Raw genomic sequence first — 20,153 nt, 5'->3', positions numbered from 1 at the left:
ACGTAATACAAAAGGGATTTGTAATATTGCACCATGATTATTCATGTTTGTCCAGCCTAGCTAAAAAACAAACAAAAAAGAAATCTTTTTATCTGTCCGTAACAACTGCACAAACAAAATAATGAAACAGACCGAAACGAAATCAATAAGTATACATGATAAAGTGTTTTTATACAGAAATGGACAGGAATGCAGAAGACGTCCGAGTTGGTGAGAAATTTTGCCTAACTTGCCTTACTTCCGTAAAAATGTTGAATCTAACTTTACAAAAATGTTTCACTATAATACATCTTATACGACAGCTACGTACGTCACAATACACGTACCGTTGGCTTCCCATCACAGAAAATAGGCAGTTTCATTTTGTTTAACTAAACAGTTAAAATGGCTCATTGTCGCTTAAAATGACGTGGACATACTTGTAAGCCTACTTTCAAGTCGAAAGAGCAACAGCTTGGGATTTCAATTTGGATTACGTTTCCCCTCGGAAAAAATTACATGACGTTGAAGAAGTATAGCTTGAAGACGTTGTTTCTAATTTTTGGACTTCATTTATATACTCCCTCAAGCTTATCTTTCTTCTTTGTTGAACAGATGATTGAACACTTTTGACCAAACATAAAAATATAAGAAGGATATTTCAATTGCATTGGTCGATGTATTTCCTCGATTTACTGTCACGAACTTTTTTCAAAATTTGCTCGATTCCAGAGGCATGTCTAATCCATCATTAAGCAGCCGTTACAGATATCGAGAAATCAGAACAAGCCAAGGACTTAACTTTAGGCAATTGCCCTAAAAAAGAAAAAGAAACAGAGAAAGAAGAACTGTGTAGTTAATTGTCCTCCTTCTTTTTCGAACTACATGTGCCAAATTAGCCGCAACTCCGGTGGTCAGACACTTCAAGGCGTCTCGATGAATATCTTTATGATTGCATCAAACTAGGACGGGCGATATCAACGTCTTGATATGATTTTCGCAGGCTACCGGTATACGGTCATCGACATGGCCAGACTGATGTTTAGCGTTTCATGGAATAAGGCTGTTTAATTGGGTCACCGTGGGTGTACTGCCCGTTGACGGTGTCCAAACGAGGACAGTTCGCCGAACGACGTCATCAGCATGGAAAAATGGTTCTGAATTTTTTGTTTGACTCGATTTTAGATTTTTTCCGGTCCCGCCTCGTTTCCGGATGTAGGAGTCTCTAGATTGTGTTGATGCCCGGCTGAGACGATGCCGCCATCTTTTAACGATATCATCCTTTCCCCTCTTGTTTTCTTTGTAGTTGTACTTTAAACCAAGGCTTCTTGGATCATTTAGATAAGAGTGCTTCCCAACGGGGGAAAAACGCTGTAAAAGAAAGCAACGGAGAATTATAAGAAACATAGGTGCTGATGGTTCGGTTCAGTTTTATCAATTCATCAATTCTTTTGAACTTTTAAGATAACAAAAATGCATCGATGCTTGTAGTAATCATGGTTACATCGTCCCTATGCTGCGGGGAGAAAATGGTCACGGAAAGCAGAATAAATACAATTCTTGTGTTTATGACGCGGTCATTCATACCAACTGTTCACTTTGTATACTGTTCAGGAAGTAACACGAAATCAAAAATGTCATGATCCGAGTCAGTTAAACGTGTGCTAAGAGCCGAAATAAAGGAATCCTAGTAATTATTTGACACAAAACAAATGAGGTATGTTACTCTAATTGATCTAGATACCTGCATTGCTAGTGATACAGAGAGATGTGTCAAATGATTACTTGCGTCTTTTAATCTCTCTCAACTACATTACATAAGAACCAAAACTACGTCTCAAAAGAGCAAGTTGTCTACACATAAGGAAAACTAAACTTAACCAGAAAAGTTGTTTCAAGCAAAATAGAGAAAATAGTCCCGTATATATGTCACGACTGTTTGAATATTAGTAGATAAACCCTGCGCCTTATAGGCACCTCACCGTTACAATATCAAGTGATAATATGCCCACACACATCCTCTGTGCGTCTGATATACTATATATTAATATATATATATATATATATATATATATATATATATATATATATACATATATATACATATATTAAACTTCATCTATTTCACTTGGACATTAAGGAAGTACTGATTTTTTCACACTTCTATAGTTTTATCTGTCTTTTCCATTTGCATTTTCCAGCAGAACAGTTGAAGTAGATACACAAATAGATATACAACTTATTTAATAATTCCGTTGTCAAGAAAATGTAGGGAATTTAAGTTCATATTTTTAATTTTTTTCAAAGTTAAACTTTTAGAGTTCAAATGCTCTGCCGAAAATGGAGAGACCCTCTGACAATATAGCATTCGTATCACATCACTCTTGGTATACCTAAAGTAGAATTATGTCACTACGAGAGTAAGACCTGCAGAATTAAAACAGAAAGAATAGGACAGAAAATGCGAGATCCATTTGCTATAAGAGGGTGCAAGTACACGAGACACGGTGTTCATTTAAACAACAGTGCCAACACCAGAAGATTATGAGAAAAAAAAAAAAAAAACTGCGATGGCTACGAAGGCCGCGAAAAGATTTTATATCAAAATATAAATGCAATTCAATTTAATTAAATTCAATTCCATAGTTTACTTATTTCCATCATCAACAAAAATAAATACATGATACAAACACACCTAGAAATACGAGTTCAAATTTGAACCCCAAAATTGTCCCTATACAACCACCCTTATGGGTGCAACTTTGCACCGCAATAAGCAATTTGCACCCTTAGAGGTGCAATACGCTAAATTTTGAACCTGCAGGAGTGCGAATTTGCACCCTCAGTTTTGTGCTAATCAAGGGTGCAAACATGCACCATAAACATTAATACATTTATACATTAATAAAATTAAACATTTGGACCACGAGTACCAAGGTTTTACTCGAAAGATCAAACTTACACTCTAATGGATATGTCCGCGTCTTTGTAGGTATGAATATAAATATCAAGATATTTAATTATCTACTTGTATAATAAAAGGTACAAATGTGCACCCCATGGTGCTTGTATAGGGACAAATAGAGTGCAAATTTGAACCTTTATTTTTTAGTGTGAAGAGGTACATGTGTCAATTTGACTTTCATCCAGCTGGAAAGGGCAGTACATTGAACACAATATAAAGTATGCCGGTATGCACGAATTGTATTATAATAACAGAAAAAAAAAAACCAAGCAAACAAACAAACAAACAATGCACACTTTGTGACGTAACAAAAAAAGAAGTAATTATAACCATGGAAAAGAGTGTTCCACTAAAAAGACAAGCTTGTAAGACGTGAAACACTGAAATGAAAACACAGACAGACACAAACAGATACAGACACAGAAACACATGATAGTGTGTGCGTGTATGTGTTTATAAATACATGGCATACATAAGGGTGCCACATAAGTCATACTTATGTATGGTAGCGTATGGTAGTTTTGCATCATCAAACAAGTAAACAAATTAGTATCATTATCATATCGCTAGATGTTTTTCTTGTTTCTCTTTCGTTATATTCGAGGTGATCCGAGCCGAGGTCTTCATTATGCTAGTCAAGTCCGGCGCCATCACACTCAAGATATATTGTATATTTAAACTGACACACAAAAACAAACACAATCGTCACAGTTGCCTTGGCTCGTAACGGAGCATACTTAGCTTCTATGTTTAAATCATTGAGAACATCACTAGCAAAGTCTTGAACGAAAAAAAGAGAGAACAAAATATTACCGAGAACATCATAACAAACATGTGTTTGAGAAAGGCGTCATATACGACTGCAAGTAATAATGCCCGACATTATTCGATTCAAGTTGAATTGAAATTCAATGCACGTAGCATGTTTTTCTTATCCCCGCTCACTAGATGAAGCATCAGTCAATTCCTGTGAATTAAGCAGGCGGCCCTACTGTCACAGACTAAATTTGTTTTCATTCTGGGCAAGGTCAAGGCGAGTCTAAAACATATTAACTTTATGAAATTTGGTAGACATTGTTCTCTCTGCAGATCACTTATCAGCATCACTTATATCATTATCTGTTGACATGAGGGCATAATACATCAGCGAAGTACTTCCCAAAATTTTAACAAGCAAAAAGCTATTCAAAGTTGGAATTAGCAAAGAATTTGATTCCATTAGGCACACGTAACTCGTTTGATTGAAATTATCGTCACTGTCAATAACTATTATGGAATAATACATACGCATACATCTTTACAGAATATTAGATATCTATTCATAATGACAAGACATCCGATTTTCTTGGGTAGTAATTCAACTTTGTAACGTTTGTTCAAATTTTCAGGTCGGCTGCCTTGTACTTTTTGAATGAAAAATTGGAAATGCAATTCGTCGTAGACTAGATTTCATTAAGAAGGATGCACCTGGTAATTGTATAGGAAAACAGTTTTACTACGTCCTCTTGATTAATTGGTTTTCTTATTCTAAGAATGCTCTAAATACGGGTGAAATATTTCTAAATCTCCATAATCGCACATGATATTATATGTTAGATGACTTGCACATGACACCTTGAATCAAAAACAACTTTTAGAGTCTGTGTATATGATTGAGGATTACACGCCGATATTATTGTTATTATCATTATTATTATTATTATTATTATTATTATTATTATTATTATTATTATTATTATTATTGTTATTATCATTATCATCATTATTATCATTATTATTCAACCAAATTAAAATGATGATAATAACATTAACATAACACACATTCACATGGAAATGGCACAGTTGACATATATCAGTGTGCAAGAACTGCACCAACATCACCTCGTCATTGACTTCTATTTCTACTCAGTCATTTGTGACAGTACATATAGAGTATTATAAGAATGTGTTGAGAAGAATGAAGTGATAAACAATAATCACTGACTAGCGATCTCATTTGTAAGAATTATGACAGAGACGAGCTTATATCAACGGATGATAGATCAGTTAATAACAAGAGAGGAATACGCAGTGATGCAAAAAAGACCGAGAAGATACAAGTATAAGACGACATCCCTGGGACGGCATGGGTAAATAAAAGATTTTAGTTTGGAGATATCTTTTGTTGGGAGAAAAAGTAGTGGAAGAATTATACAGAAGTTAAAATATATGAAATGTTTAAGGTAATCTACAGTAGATAAACTATCCGCTTAGCTGAATCTACGGAAGAAATTATATCAGAAACAGTGGAGTGAAGAGTTGTGTTTATCTTTCGTGAATTCTTTTGAAAACACTGTATCACCCAACCCCACCCCCATAACGCGTCACGCGTGTTTTATTTTACGACTCTTTTACTACTGTTGATATCGTAAATCAAACAATACGTTCCCGCCATCATGCACCCCTTTAGCGCGGGAATAGACGGCCTGGGATTTGTTAATACGTTGACCAATGGGCCATGCTCGGGATACATGACGGATCGCTCCCGAGACAGAGCCCCAGCTTGTTGAGGTCTCCCCCTGGAAGTTTACGCCGAACTTTCAACCTGCCGAGTCGTCTTGCTTCACTTAGGTGGAGTTTCGATGTGCAGCAGACAAGCAAGCGTGACTGCCATCACGCACACGCACATGGTGTACGAACACGATAAATGCGCAGGTCCATCTCCATTTTTTCTTTTTTTAGATAATTTTGTTATTGCAGTTCTGAGACGTAGCATACATCGATCGCCCGGTGCAATTCGTTCATTTGTTTATGGTGACCCTCTTATGAAACAGATGTCAGTTAAAGCGAAGATAACGCTTTAATCATCCTGTTGTTAAGCATTTTCCTAATTCATTTATTTGAAATAAACAGGTTGTTTCAGAGTAAGCAGTTAAAACCCATCAATAATGCATTTTGCGGAGGGATCATAATAAACACTTTGCTACGTTTAAACATTCTTGTTCTAAAACAACATAATGCAAGACCTCGATCATCGCTTTTCGTCTTGAAAAAAAAAAATGACAAAACCTCAGATGAGGATATAAACTTTCGTCGGAGTCTTGGGAAGCGAAAAGTTTTGACCGCATAATAATTGATCCTGCATCACAAAACCAAAAGAAAGTTGCCAGACATGGATTTTTAGTTAAGGGGAGATTCTGAGAGAGCAGATTCTAAGCTTTCAAATGATGTATAACTCAATGCCAATGAACTTTCTCAACCAAGTTCAGGCTTTGGAAAAGTGTTACTGAGAAAATGGGCTTTGAAGCTTGGAGTCTATTCAGGTGATTAATCTCACCAATCTGTGCTCTGTACAATGAATGGGACAAAAAACAAAAACAAAAAACAAAACCAGGATGTGCAACTCCATAACAACCCATAGCAATGAAGGAATTATCAAATTAAGCTGATATTGCGCTTACTGTATAAACACACTCTATTCATGACTAATACCAACTTGTAGAGCAAAAGCATCATCCTTTCAAAAGTTATTAGAGTTGGAAGTGAAGAGTGTGTAAATGATTTTTGAAATATTAAATGGTTTCTCTAAGACTCACCTTGTAATCACATTATTCCACACAAAAAATAGATATAGACCAAAAAAAAAAACTACAAAAAGTCGATTTTCCATTGATTTTCGAATCCCAAATTTTAGACGAATGTAGAAAAAAAGTTGCTCTTTCAGAAAAAAAAAATAAGATCGACTAGGTTGACCCATTTTACCCATTTGAGTCCTCACGTTAAATCGGGGCATGCGACTTTACGTTGGTTTTGTGGTGCATGGTCACATATTATGCTCGTAGCAGAACACGGTAACCGATTAAGCAACTTATTTGTTTACATCTATATCAATACGATTAAAAAACACTGTCAGCGTCACAGCTGTTTTCAGTGGGTTCGTATAACCGTTTGCAGCATAGAACAACACATGATAAGATGAAAAATAATTATATAAACATTCACAAGATTAGCAATGTAAAAGGACATCAAAGTTTATACACCACCCAAGAAAAGAAAAATACGATAAACAAGGAAGATGATTACCTTGAATATCATAGATCATGGTACTTGAAATCATATCATAAACGAAGAGAAAATTAAAAAAATTATAGAATAATGAAAGATTACTATGTTTGTTTGGTACTGATCTCAATTTTCAGAATATGATGTTTTCAATGTTTGTCATCCCAAAAATCGATTTAATTGAGTTTCACATCTGACAGTGATTGGAAAGTTTTTACAGGCTTTTGACGCTTTACCTGCAATATGCTATTTCTTTTGAAGTTAGCATTTGGCTTTGATAGGAAAATTTGCATTCATTATTTCCCCGTTAACTCCTCGATATTAATTGTTATGATGTAGTTTAAAGGACGATACTGACAAATCTCTCAGTAATTTCACATTTGGACAGTTTAGTAGAATAATATAATGTTGCATACCGTAATTTCAGACTACGCATGCATTTTACTCGGAAGGTTATTCTCAGTGTCCTGTTTTGAATGAATATCTGTGTGGCAGCGGACTTTGAACTCGCCTTCAGCTAAACATTGCAATTATAAAAACGGGGTTGTATCATGATTTGTACAGTGTAATATAGTAAAAAAAAAAAAAGAAAAGAGTGATTCCATTTGTCTGTCTTTGAAAAAATCTACTTCATATTGAATGATCACTTTGCCCTTTCCTCTTTTTCCCCCTGTGTTGCTATCTCCTCCTTCTCTTCCTCTTCATCATCTCCATCATTTTTTTATTCATTCATTCATCCATTCATTCATTCATTCATTCATTCATTCATTCATTCATTCATGTATTTATTTTCATTTCCAATCAATATACGTAGGTAATACAAACGTCAAATGATAACATATCTTGTAACAATACATCTTGTTTCATAAAGGCCTTGGTGGAAATAAAAATTGAGGGGCTGCTACTGCATTGCCATGTATGATACAATTATCTTTGCATATGGCGTGTGTTCGCATGACGATGGGAATAGCCGGTTGAACAACAACAACAACAACAACAATAATGATAACAGATCATAAGTGTAATCGATTCTTCTTACATTAAGTGTCATACAATTTTTACTTAATAAGCACAGGTTTCCCATTTGCGCACCTGTAGAGCATTCCACTTCTGTTCTACTGTAGACATATGTGGGTGTCTTTTTTTAACACACCATGGTTTACAAAGTTCCAATGTTTGACGTACAGGAATACAGTTGAGAGGGGAAAAATACGGTATAGACATGGAGAAGGATTTCCCTTTATATTTTCATGTTATTATCATGGTAAAAAAGAAGAATTTTTCTTTGCATCGAAAATCGCCACATGTTGTCGTCAGCTCCACGCTGCCATGAATCACTCTTTCTAATCGTTTCTCAGTTTAGGTGAGTAAACACCAAACGAAACCGAACAGATATGGTCCGGATTTATCTACATTGGGGAAGGGAAAAGGTTGTGGAGTTGAATGTGATAAATCATTGGAATCTATTTATAACTTCACGTCAGATTACTGACAGGAGATGACATGAGCTTGATGACGTGATAAGCAAGACTGGTGCAGAAGTGACGTATTCAGTCCCCCAAGATGTAAGCCCGCCGCTTCTCTAGAAACGGTAAAGATTTTTGGATCTCTTGGGTGTTTTTTTTTTTCTAATTAGCAAACGTTTTTAGCCTTGCGGGTTTAGCAAACTTGTAAATCTCTTTAGTCCAGACAAAGTAAAAACTCTTTTGTCTTAAATAAAAATTCGCTTGAAAGACACATCCCAGAGGATATTAGAAAAACAAAAACAAAAACGTGAGTTTGCAAATTTTCAGTCATTTCAATGAGTCATTACGAAAGCAGTCGACTATACATCATTATTATGGACTTTTAACAAAACATTAGGATCACTGTGTCAACACTCAACACATTGATCGAACGGAAGAGTTGGCTGGTAATTTGAAAGAGCAAGGTATTTCAACCGATGATATTCTTGAGATGTTTGTTTGTTATTGTTGTCTCGATAACCTTTCTTTCGGAAGTGGGGCAGAATATTGTGATGCTTGGAGAATAAAAAAAAGATGAATTAATTAATAGGCATTATACTTGCGAAATGTAAGGTTAATCCATATCGCCCTAAGATTTAAGTGGATTGTATCATTACATAGATATGGATAATTTAAAAGGAGGCATAGAATGGATATAGGAGGCATGGAAGTACCGCTTTGTCTAGAATTAAAAATGACCCGACAAAACGAAGGGGTTTTTTTCACTTTAATAGCTATGCAACTGTAATCCAAGACGTAGTCATTGTATAGATTTACGCCTGTCAGTTTTATTCATTGTAACATCAAAATAAACGAATATCAGTAAATTTATATTTTGGAATTTCTGTTGATTCCTTGGCAGTCGACATTGCGTATGAAAATTGAGACAATTACACTCTCCAATGATATACAATGTACTTGTTTACTCCTTTGTTTATTCGTACAGAATAAAGTTAAATGGACATTGTTAACTGTTCTGTACTTCCTACAGAACATTAACAATGTCCTCTAATTTGACTATAACATTGATTATGTAAAAAAAAAAATGCTTTCATGAAATAGAAATATTTATATGAATTAATCTATTGAGGATTTTCAATGCAATTTGATCAAAGTCATCAATGCTATTCTGCATTACAGCAGTACTTATAGAAACATGAAATGGCACGAACATAATGAACATGAGGAGTGCGTTAAAGCGCAATTACAAAGTAATGGAGATGGAACTTTTCGATGAGAACGTTGATTAGAGAACAAGCTTGTCAAGGCAGAAAATCACAGTCCGTAGTATTGTATTGCTATCATTGTGGTTATGGAATTAAATGCCTTGTAAAATGATGTCTGGTCGCGAGGAGTGATTTATCACCGCGGGTCGACCGCTGTGTCGGGGGCGGTCTCCGCGGAGCGCTGTTCGCAGGAGTACGCGCTGAAAAGCTGCTAGGCAAGCATCCTGACGTAAACTGATGACACGAGAGCCTCTTACCAACTGTCAACTTACTCTGTTTTGGGATGACACTAACACGCCTGTGTGACAACGAAATTACATAAGCAAGCAAACAAACAAACAGAAAAACAAAAGGTTTTCATCAGTTTCTGAGGATTATGAATATCTCGCATAGCATGCACTGACGTACATACATATAGATATTACAGTAACCATGTGGTAACAGATTATGTTATACGAAGTTGGTGGAGATAGAACACATCGGTGAACTATACGTAGAGGTGTTGCAGTCAGCAGCAGACACGAATGTAATATTACTCTCATTAACACTCTCTAACCAAATCGGTGATAGTTCGCTCATCATAGACCACATGATGACATCATTGCATGATGTTAAAGGCCAAGTTGATATAAGTATGATGGGATAGGTGTTAAACATTCTTAACAACGGCGCCAAAATAGCGGAGAGGGAATTTCTCATAAGATTTGAAGCTGATCATCATTTGATGAAATATCAATCAATCAATCAATCATAGTTTATTTCCAATCAACGAAAATCAAAACATAATACATAATACAAAGTACACATGTCATGAAATGGTATTGTCCAAACGTTTACAAAAGATTCATGTAGTATACGAAATGAACTATATACAACATCTTATGTACAATAATTACGAGGAACAATGCATGTATACTTCGTGAGCGTTCGGAAAATAACTTCAATTATGGAAAATAGTGATCCACTAAAAAGCAGAGCTTGTGGGACGTGGATCGCTAGATAAATAATGAGTAAACAATATATTATTCAAGGTTTTTTTTTTTTTTTTTTTTTTTTTTTCTACAGCTATTGTATGAGATATAAATTGCTTAAGTCATTTGTAAAGATATAGTTATTTTGAGATACGCTGGCTTCGGCAATAATAAGAAATAAGAATAGAGTATCAATGCTAATGCCCAGACAGTGTTCATTGAACTGCGTGTACCGGGAAAATATGACGAGGACGACACACTCGGACAGACATTTTTTCAGTTACCCACACACATATAAGACGCGAGACAGTACCGAGAAGAGAGAAGACAATAACAATACAAGTCTACGAAGAACAAAAGACAGTAAAGGAAGAGAAAAGAAGAGAGAAGGTGCGATTTTACAAACTGTGATAATATTGTAAATTCTAAATTCTGTTGAGAATATTTTCACATAATAAATATATCTATTTATCTATCTATCTGCATAACCAATATACGATACAATGAATGTTTGATACGCTCTTCCCACGAGGCTCAGGGAGCTTACAAACTTACAAAAATAAAACAATAGATTGTTTCACAGAAAATGGTCTAGCATTTTGAGCAACCGTAAACTATGGCTATTTCTAATACATGGTTATTCCATGTCAATTAAATAATGTTGTTATCATTACACTTACAGAGAATAAGAAACAAATATAACAAATAACATCATGCGACTTTTTTTTTTTTCATTGAAGATACGTAATGAGGAACTTTCCTTGCACACATCGCAGATATTCTAATGTACTGTACTTTTAGCACTTTCTTAAGTGCCACAACGATGTGTTAGACCAAGGAGGTACTAGGCGAGCCTAGTACCTCCTTGGTTAGATTGCTTTCATGCGATCAGTCTTAAATCTTCCATGCTGCATCTCTCCTACTCATTATCGGCTTACTTTTGCATCTTCAAATAATTAAATGAATGAACGTGCTAAGAAAATAATATTTAATTCATGCCAAGTATGCATTTTGTTTCATTATCCATCGCAAGCATTATGCCAACACATCATATTCAATGGAATAAGAGGGGGATAAGAGAGATTATGCAGTAGATAAAGTATGCTAACAATAACTATAGCATACGATATAATTATAAAGCAAAATTAAACACAGAATGCAAGTTGTCCTTATTTGCACTTGATTCTTCCTTCTCTTACACAGGAATGTGACAGCTGGCCGTATGACGGAAGAAGTATGGCCCCTAACCTTGCCTCCTTCACTTTCAATGTAAGACTTTATCCACGCCCTCCAGTTTTTACTAAAGAGAGAATATAGTTCTGAGAGTGCAATTTTCACCCCCCTCCTCCCACCACTTTTCTTCAGTTGTTCAATTGGTCCTCTTTGATATTTTCGTGGTTTCATTCCTCTGGGAGTAATTCATGCATATAGTGCAGGTGGGAACAAATTGTACAGCTAAAGTCATGATTTCGTAAGATCAAGTTTGAAGACTATTTTCCGAGAACAGTTTCGACATCTTCCGCTGCGTTTTTTCTCCCCCTTTTTTCATCGGGCCAAATTCTCAGCTGTTACATCTTTCAGAGTGGAAAGGAATGAGTAAAATGCTATAGGAAAGGTATTTGTTTTGGAAAGGAAGAGTTAATCCTTCCAAATTGTGTGCCCCGAGCAATTGTTGACGCTGACGGGCCGTCAAACTATTTTGACGTTAATGTATTTTCCAAGCCTTCACTGACCACCACTCCGAAGACTCTACTTAACTTAAGCTTAGAATGAAGTCAAGTGCAATAAAAACAACAACGACAACAAAATCTTTCGATGAAAACGTCATAATGTTATTGGTAGTATTTTCTTGATGCTCACTCAAAGAAATAACTCTTCTTTGGAAACAAGTTACAGAAACAAAACTTCTTGAAACTTACGGCTTAGAAACGATGAATAACGCGTTGTTAGTTGTGGTTATGTTGCTGATTGGTAATAAGTATTGACACACGATATTCGAAATCGTGCAGACATGTCTTTTTACACCCAAATTGCCTTTACAAGCCTCTTACTTTTCGCCTAACTCGCGTGTACAAGCGTTGGTGGCGCTGTTTGAAATCGGCTGTTACAAGGTACAAAAACGTAAAGCTGATAATTTGATTCCTTCTGACGATGAATGAAGAGGGTTGCAGATCCTTTTGCTCGCTCTTTTCTCAAGAGGCTTTCCTCAGAGGCTCAAGACACGCCTGGGAAGACACATAGATGGCAGTTGCACATCTCTGTTAATTTGCACACAATATATGTCTCAAAACTTTCAAAACTAGCATGACTAGTTTGAGATGATAAGTTACATAATATGTAACTTGTCATCTCAAACTAGTTTTGAAAGTTTTATACTATATGCATATTTCATTATTTGTACCACTTTCTGACAAAAGTGAGGAAAAAATGTAAGTGAAGAATCAGAAAATGGATAACAATAACAAAACAAGAAGTTAGAAAGTGTAGGCAGTGGAATATCGGGTCATAAGAGTTTAATCGCCGCTGTAAACAGTCCTATGGATGGTCGTTGCAAAAGAGGGGGAAAAAAGAATCAAGCGGAGTTAAGTGTTTGCTTTCTCGTACCCAGAGCGTAAACTTCGTTACCCCCCATGATTCCTGGATTATGAATGATTAATGTGACGGGCCGGTTTTGGGAGCAGGAAGTGACAGATCGATGGAGAAAAAAAGAAGAAGAATATGATGTTGATGAAGAAGAAGAAGGACCAAAAAAAAAAAACACCCAACAACAACAAAACTCAAGACATGGAAGGGAGCAAGGCACTGTGTTAAAATAGAAAACGCGACTGGTTGGTGATGTGTTCTAATTGCAAAGCATTGACCTACTTTTGAGAGGGAGGTATAGAGGCAGGAGCGTGCCTTCCTTACCCTCCTACGGAAATAGGACCGTGGAGATTCTCTTTGTCATGATCGTTGTCCCATCTTTTTATTCGCTTATCCTTTTTACTGTTTCTATGTATTTATGTAATTCATATTGTGAGTCTTCTGTTTCTTTCCTCCCTTCAAGTTCTTCAAAATTTTGATAATTTTCGTTCTCCTTCATCCTCTTCTAAAGTTTCTTTCTGTTTTCCTCTTTTGACTTTGTGGTAGTCCCGTTGTCTCTTTATAGCCTTCCCTGTGACATTTTCATTTACCATTGTGACTGTTCTACTTCTTCTCACCTAAGCGCTATTCATTTTCATCATTTCTTCTTTTTTTTTTTGTATTTCAACGCGCAAACTTCTAACGCATTTTATTTCACTTCGTAATGAATTGCAAGGCTTGGTCAGAATCTCACAGCATTTGTAGTTTTGCTCATGCTCCTAGCATGCTCTCGCGCAGCGTGTATCTTTCATTTTTCTCGTTCTCATTCCAATTCCGTCTTCCCCCTTTTCCTTCACACTGACACAAGTCGGTCAATTGCGTTCCTCACTCTTCTCTTTTCTTTTATCATTTTTCTCAGTACCTTCTCACCTGTTGTAGTTCATACCCTTCTTCCTAAATGATGTGGTAGCCTGTCCAAATATACTCACAAGATAGGTCTAAACGAGGATGAATCTTAGAAATGACAGAGACTACAATAGTACCTACATGACATGTTTGATCTCATTAAAGTCATAAAGAATTTTCTCCGTGCTCTTTTTATTAAACTTGGAAATTATGTTATGCTGTCCCGCCTGAGTGGTAAAGGTATAATCCAGTGGGGAGTTCCTGCAGTTCTAATTCGGCATCTGGTGGTAATAATCCTCATCAAGAGATCCCCTCGGGCGGTGGCCAAGGAGAAGCCCCGACGGGATTCGTGCAGACAGGATATTATGGGGCCACACTCTCAGGAGCTGCAGCAATTTATGAAATATAGATGTCACCTGAAATGAGCCCAAATAGGTAAGTGTATTGCAATGTCTCGGTGTTGATAGCAGAGATAATCTACCCCTATAAGAAGAAGAAGAAAAAAAAATCTCTTCTAAATTCACCGAGGCACTGTTAACGATAAGGTCTTACGTGGGAACCCTCCTTATATTCGTTGCCAAAAGCCATCGGTGGCCTGTATGTTGAATATGAGTACGCTTGTGGTGAGTTGGTGATGTATCTGAAAAAAAAAAAAAAAAATCAGTGATAGTTGGCCCTTCTTCAGAATCCTGAACCCATTTCTTCAAATCAAATTGCAAACATTCAACATAAAACTGGACCACCTCTGGAAACTTTTTATAGAATTCAAAACAAACAACAATGTGAAAAACTCCTTCCTATGGCTCGACATCAAGACAATTATTTTCATCATTTGATGATCAACATTGCATGGCCATGGCTGTATGAGTCTTGAAAGCTGACGTTCACTTTTTCTACGATTATAAAAGACAAAAATAAGTAATGCGTTTGAGCCTGATCCTCTTATACGGTGATGTTGTTTTAGATAATATTTTATCTAAATTGTTTTATTCTTGTATAGCCTACATTCCTAAACTCCGATTAAAGATTCATGATTATTTGCTCATGTCTTTATCAAAACGTACCTGTATCAGTATCATGGAGAATATCATAGTGACTTAGCCAAATCTCGTTTTTCGATTGTTAGAACTTATATATATATATATATATATATATATATATATATATATATATATATATAAGGGTATAGTAAACAGCTGCTGCTAAACGTGACAGATGGAGCGTCATCAAATTTTAAAGAAATTAAACATTTAATACCCCAGGAGTCTATCCTTGGATCCCATTTCTAGATTATGATTTACCTAATTCAACTTAAAATCTTCATTACATATTATGTGCAGTTGAAGCTTGTTTCCTGCATTGTTCTGACCCCAACGTTATATATCATCATGTTTAATGAACAATTAACTGGATGACAGCAAATAAACTAATTCTGAATATTGGTAAAACGAATTATATGTTAATATGAAGTGGAGCCATAATTGATACAATTTTAGATTTATGTGATGGGATTAAGAGAATGAATAAAGTGTTTAATACCGAGGATTTAGATTTTTTAGACCATCTTATCTATGGAATTATCATTTTAATGATTTATATAAAATCTTGTGTTCGGATTTTATACAGAACGCAATTTTTGTCCTCAAAATATTCTTAAACTGTTACATCAGTAACTTGTTTCATACTTTTGAATTATTGCTATTTGTGTGTGTGTGTGGGGGGGGGGAGGGGGGGGGGGTTACTTCAAAGAAAAATATAGAGCCGGTTACAGATTACGAACACTTGCCATTATCATATGAACTCACTCCTTATAATTGTCCAGCAGCACACTTCTATTCTTAAAAACAAAAAATATTGCCCAGAATATCCTCAGGAGCTCTCGCGCATAAAATGCTTTTTTTTTTCTTACGTGAAGTATTCAATGAGTATTTTATGTTAAACTCTTCAATTTATGATTGAAACACTAGAATTGCCCGAAATATCCATCCTCCATTTAATCGTACTTCAACGTCGCAATCTTCCATATTCTATACTGTTCAACTTTTCTGAATAATTTGTCAAATTCAGTTAAATGTAGTAAGTCTTTTAATTGATTTAAGAAACGTTATTGAAAGGAACACAATATTGTTTGATGAACTTGAAGACTGAATGTAAGTTTTGAAACTTATATAGTAGACATTTCCTTTCTTTTCCTTTTCCTGTACCCTTCATCATTAGTTTGTATGTTTTTAATGTGGTTTTCACTGATGATGTTTCTTTGTAAATCAAGTTCGTGTTCCTTATATCTAGGCGGATCGCTATGAACAAGCCTCTATTATGTGGTTTTTGTGATATATCAACTCTCCTTTTAGTTTATTTCATTCCATTGCATTTCATTTCTGCATTACTTTTTTTTCATACAAAAATATAACAAAAAGCCTATTGAACGAAATATTTATCGAGTAGTATTGGAACAGTGGAAACACTGTCATTATGTTCATTGTTTGTATGATCAATGTTGTTTTTTATGCTTGATGTGAAAATAAATTCATTTGAAGTTTTTTTTTTTTTGTTAGCAGTGATATGATAAATAGTACATGCACAGTAGTTATATCATAGTAATGATTTACTTTCAACGTGTTTGACATGGTGTACTTAATTCTACCACAATGTATCGCTTTGTCTCGTCACCAATGCTTTTGCAGTTTGCGCTCCATCAAACTATTTTCTTTTCTTTTCTTTCTTTCTTTTTTAGATTTAGGCAAATACGGTACATGTGTATTGACAAACCTATGACGCTGTGAATTTATAATCCGACGCTCTGATTCTTGTGTCTAAGAAATTCTCAGATTTTGTTTGGTAAGATGCACATTTTGCATTGTAAGGTCTACGCTGAATCTTTCCCCCATCTAACATCTTCTCTTTAAGCTAAACATTCGGTGGACGTTTAGTGACAAGAAAAACGTTTGAATTAAAACAACGTATATTTGAAAAGACATTGCCACTGCTACATTAAAGACAAGCATGGAGTAAATGATACAAATTATGTATATTGCGCGTTCAGATAAATTTAGATTAGTTTTAGATGGAGGTCAAATAGGCCATGTATGATATGTATATTTGTTTGTTTTTGATTTACTTCAACCACATGTAGAAATCGAAGCCTACAGTTTAGTAATAAAGACCAGGTCATGAAAATAATACATTTATAAGATTATAATAGTTATTGTGATGTTTGCAAGTCTTCATTCTTGCGACTGATTTTACCATCTCGAAAAGCAGTCCAACCTCTATTTACACATCACCTGTGCGTCGTCGTCAAATCCTATAGGCCCCTACATTGCCACTAAAAGAGACATTACTATTCGATACAGCTATACGTTTTACAACAATACGTCAGATGTGAATAGGAAACAGTCGTTTAAACATGAGGGACAATGTTTGCTCCTAGCACCGTGAAGATGGTTCCACCGGTTGAAAAGCAGAATCGTTCATAGCTGCAAGAAACAGCCTATGAGGAGTTATCAAAAGGTCAGAAGCATCCTTAAGACCTTTTACATTCCAGGAATCAAAATGATTCCTTCTTGATACAAAATGAAGCTATCAATCCTCATTTCTGCTTGTTTCGTTTGCTCAACGGTGCTTTATACTCCTGACCATTTCAGAAAGACGATCGAATTTGTGGAAAGATGAATGGTATTGATCTCGTTTACCTCACATAAACCAAACTGAAATACACGTTTATTGAGCAAGTTTTTTTTTTTTTTTCAAAATGTTGTCATGAAAAAAATAGTCAGTTGTAATTCTTGTATGTCACGTTAAACTTACCAATCATGTTGCTGAGGTCTTTCCTTGAACAGTTTTTCCAAGTCAAGCTGAATTTAACAAGTGCTGCAGTCAAAGAGACACTCCTGCAGCTATTTTGACACACACACATGTGTAAATAATGTAAAGCAAAAGCTACATAGAACAGCACTACTTCTTTTTTGTATCTTGGTTCTATTCTGAGACGAGTCATAACATAAAACCAAAATTTTCGATGACAAGGGACTTAATGTTGAGACTTTGATTGGACAGTACATATTTTTATATACTTTCACCATAGTCAAATTGAATTGTTCCATTTTTTTTTCAAGGTTTTGTAATATGATACGAATAATAACGATGATAGTCATAATTATGGTCTTATTTACCTAAGATATCTTCTCAAGTGTTAACATAACTGTTCCAAAGGTCCTGGCATTATCATTACCCCCGACTCCGACTGCCACGTACTCATTTATATAATACATGTTTTGAGAGGGACATCGTGGGTTTAAAAAAAAAAAATCCTTGCTGGAAAGCGTCCCACTGCGTCCCACAGTGTGGTCACAGATTCGGCTATGTAGAAACGCTCGAATTTAACAGTGTGAAGATGATTTCACACTGTAACTTGGTTTTTCACAGAGTCACATTGTAATGTTCTGTTTCACACTGTGAATTGATGATTCACAATGCGTACACAATGTTAAAACGTTCGAATTTAACAGTGTGACGAGATTTCACACTGTGTTGACATTGTACGTGTTCTCACTGTGTTTCATATTCTGGTTCACACTGTGGGACACTGGGATGTCGCGAACGCGAACTTGGGATGGCCTTTTGGCAATCAAATCTTATCCACTCTACCAAAGTGACGCCACAGCTATTAAACTTTGTAACTGACAATCTCTAGATATACATATGTATCTTTTTATACATGTGTCAGCTAACACAACGCTCATTTCTAAATGGGAAGATTCCAAATAGTTAATGAAGAAGTTTACGTTCCACATGCCGTTACGCTATGTCTTTATTTTAAACATTTTCTTTTTAAACATGTATCACATGATAATGTATGTTAATTATGCATTTGTACGTGTGTGTGTGTGTGTGTGTGTGCCGACACCTCCCTCAGATTTTGTATCGCTTTGCTGACATTGGAATGCAGAAATAAAACTGAACTGGACTGATCTAAGTGAGCTGAACTTTCGGCTGAAGTATTTGTTACGCGCGCAGCGGTAAAGCCGTAGATTTCAGTCTTCACCCCTCGTCTGCGCCCACCATGGACCCCATTCCTCTCTTTTCTGTGTGAGATCAGTGTTCTAATTTCCGCTTGTCAACTTCATTTGGCAGATCACGTGTACAGCTGCCTGGCTGGGCATTCGATTCAATTTCGTTTCCATTCCATTTCGCCATCAGTGTGAGATTCGTCACCCTTATAGAAACAATGGCATGGTAATTCCAAAAATCTGAGGAGTGAGATAGAACGCTTATGATTTCCAGCATAGTCAGCTTGGCGTAAGTAGGTCAAATGAGGCCTATGTCATTAGTGCACAGACAGGAGACTTGTACTACTCGGCAATCCAAGGGAAGCCCTGAGTTACTCAAAGATCCGACATTTGCTGCAGAGGAGAGAAGCATCACGCTTAGTTCATATAAATACTTCGTATGATTATAAGTATATCATGATATGTAATAAATAAACAAAGTGCATTTACACATGCACATATATATGTTTTTATGTATGTATGTATATATATTTATATACAGTCGTCTTGTTTATTCATCATGTCGACCCTGAGGAAGACGTATGTATGCGTCGAAAATTTGGTCTGAATGAATAGCACTGTTGGATTGAAATGCATAACTACCCTACTTCGTCATCTTTTCTGTGCTGGTACCAACACGCGGACTACAAACATTATACACACACACACACACACACACACACACACACACACACATATATATATATATATATATATATATATATATATATATATATATATATGTATGAAGAGTTTGTTTGCAAAGACCGATAAGTCCATTTTTGAAGATTTTGAAGTACGGTCTCTGTCATAAAGTACAAAATAATACCTTGTAAATGGTATATTGGTCACTACATATAAAGGTACATTTCTGAAGTAATTGTCAAAAGAAGCAAAAAATTTCTTATTATTCTCTTTATTTTTCTTGACCTTTAATCGCAAATATCTCC

The sequence above is a fragment of the Diadema setosum genome, chromosome 7 (genome assembly GCF_964275005.1).
Source record: "Diadema setosum chromosome 7, eeDiaSeto1, whole genome shotgun sequence".
Classification (NCBI taxonomy): domain Eukaryota; kingdom Metazoa; phylum Echinodermata; class Echinoidea; order Diadematoida; family Diadematidae; genus Diadema; species Diadema setosum.
The sequence above is the reverse complement of the archived record's forward strand: the minus strand, read 5'-3'. Positions refer to the sequence as shown.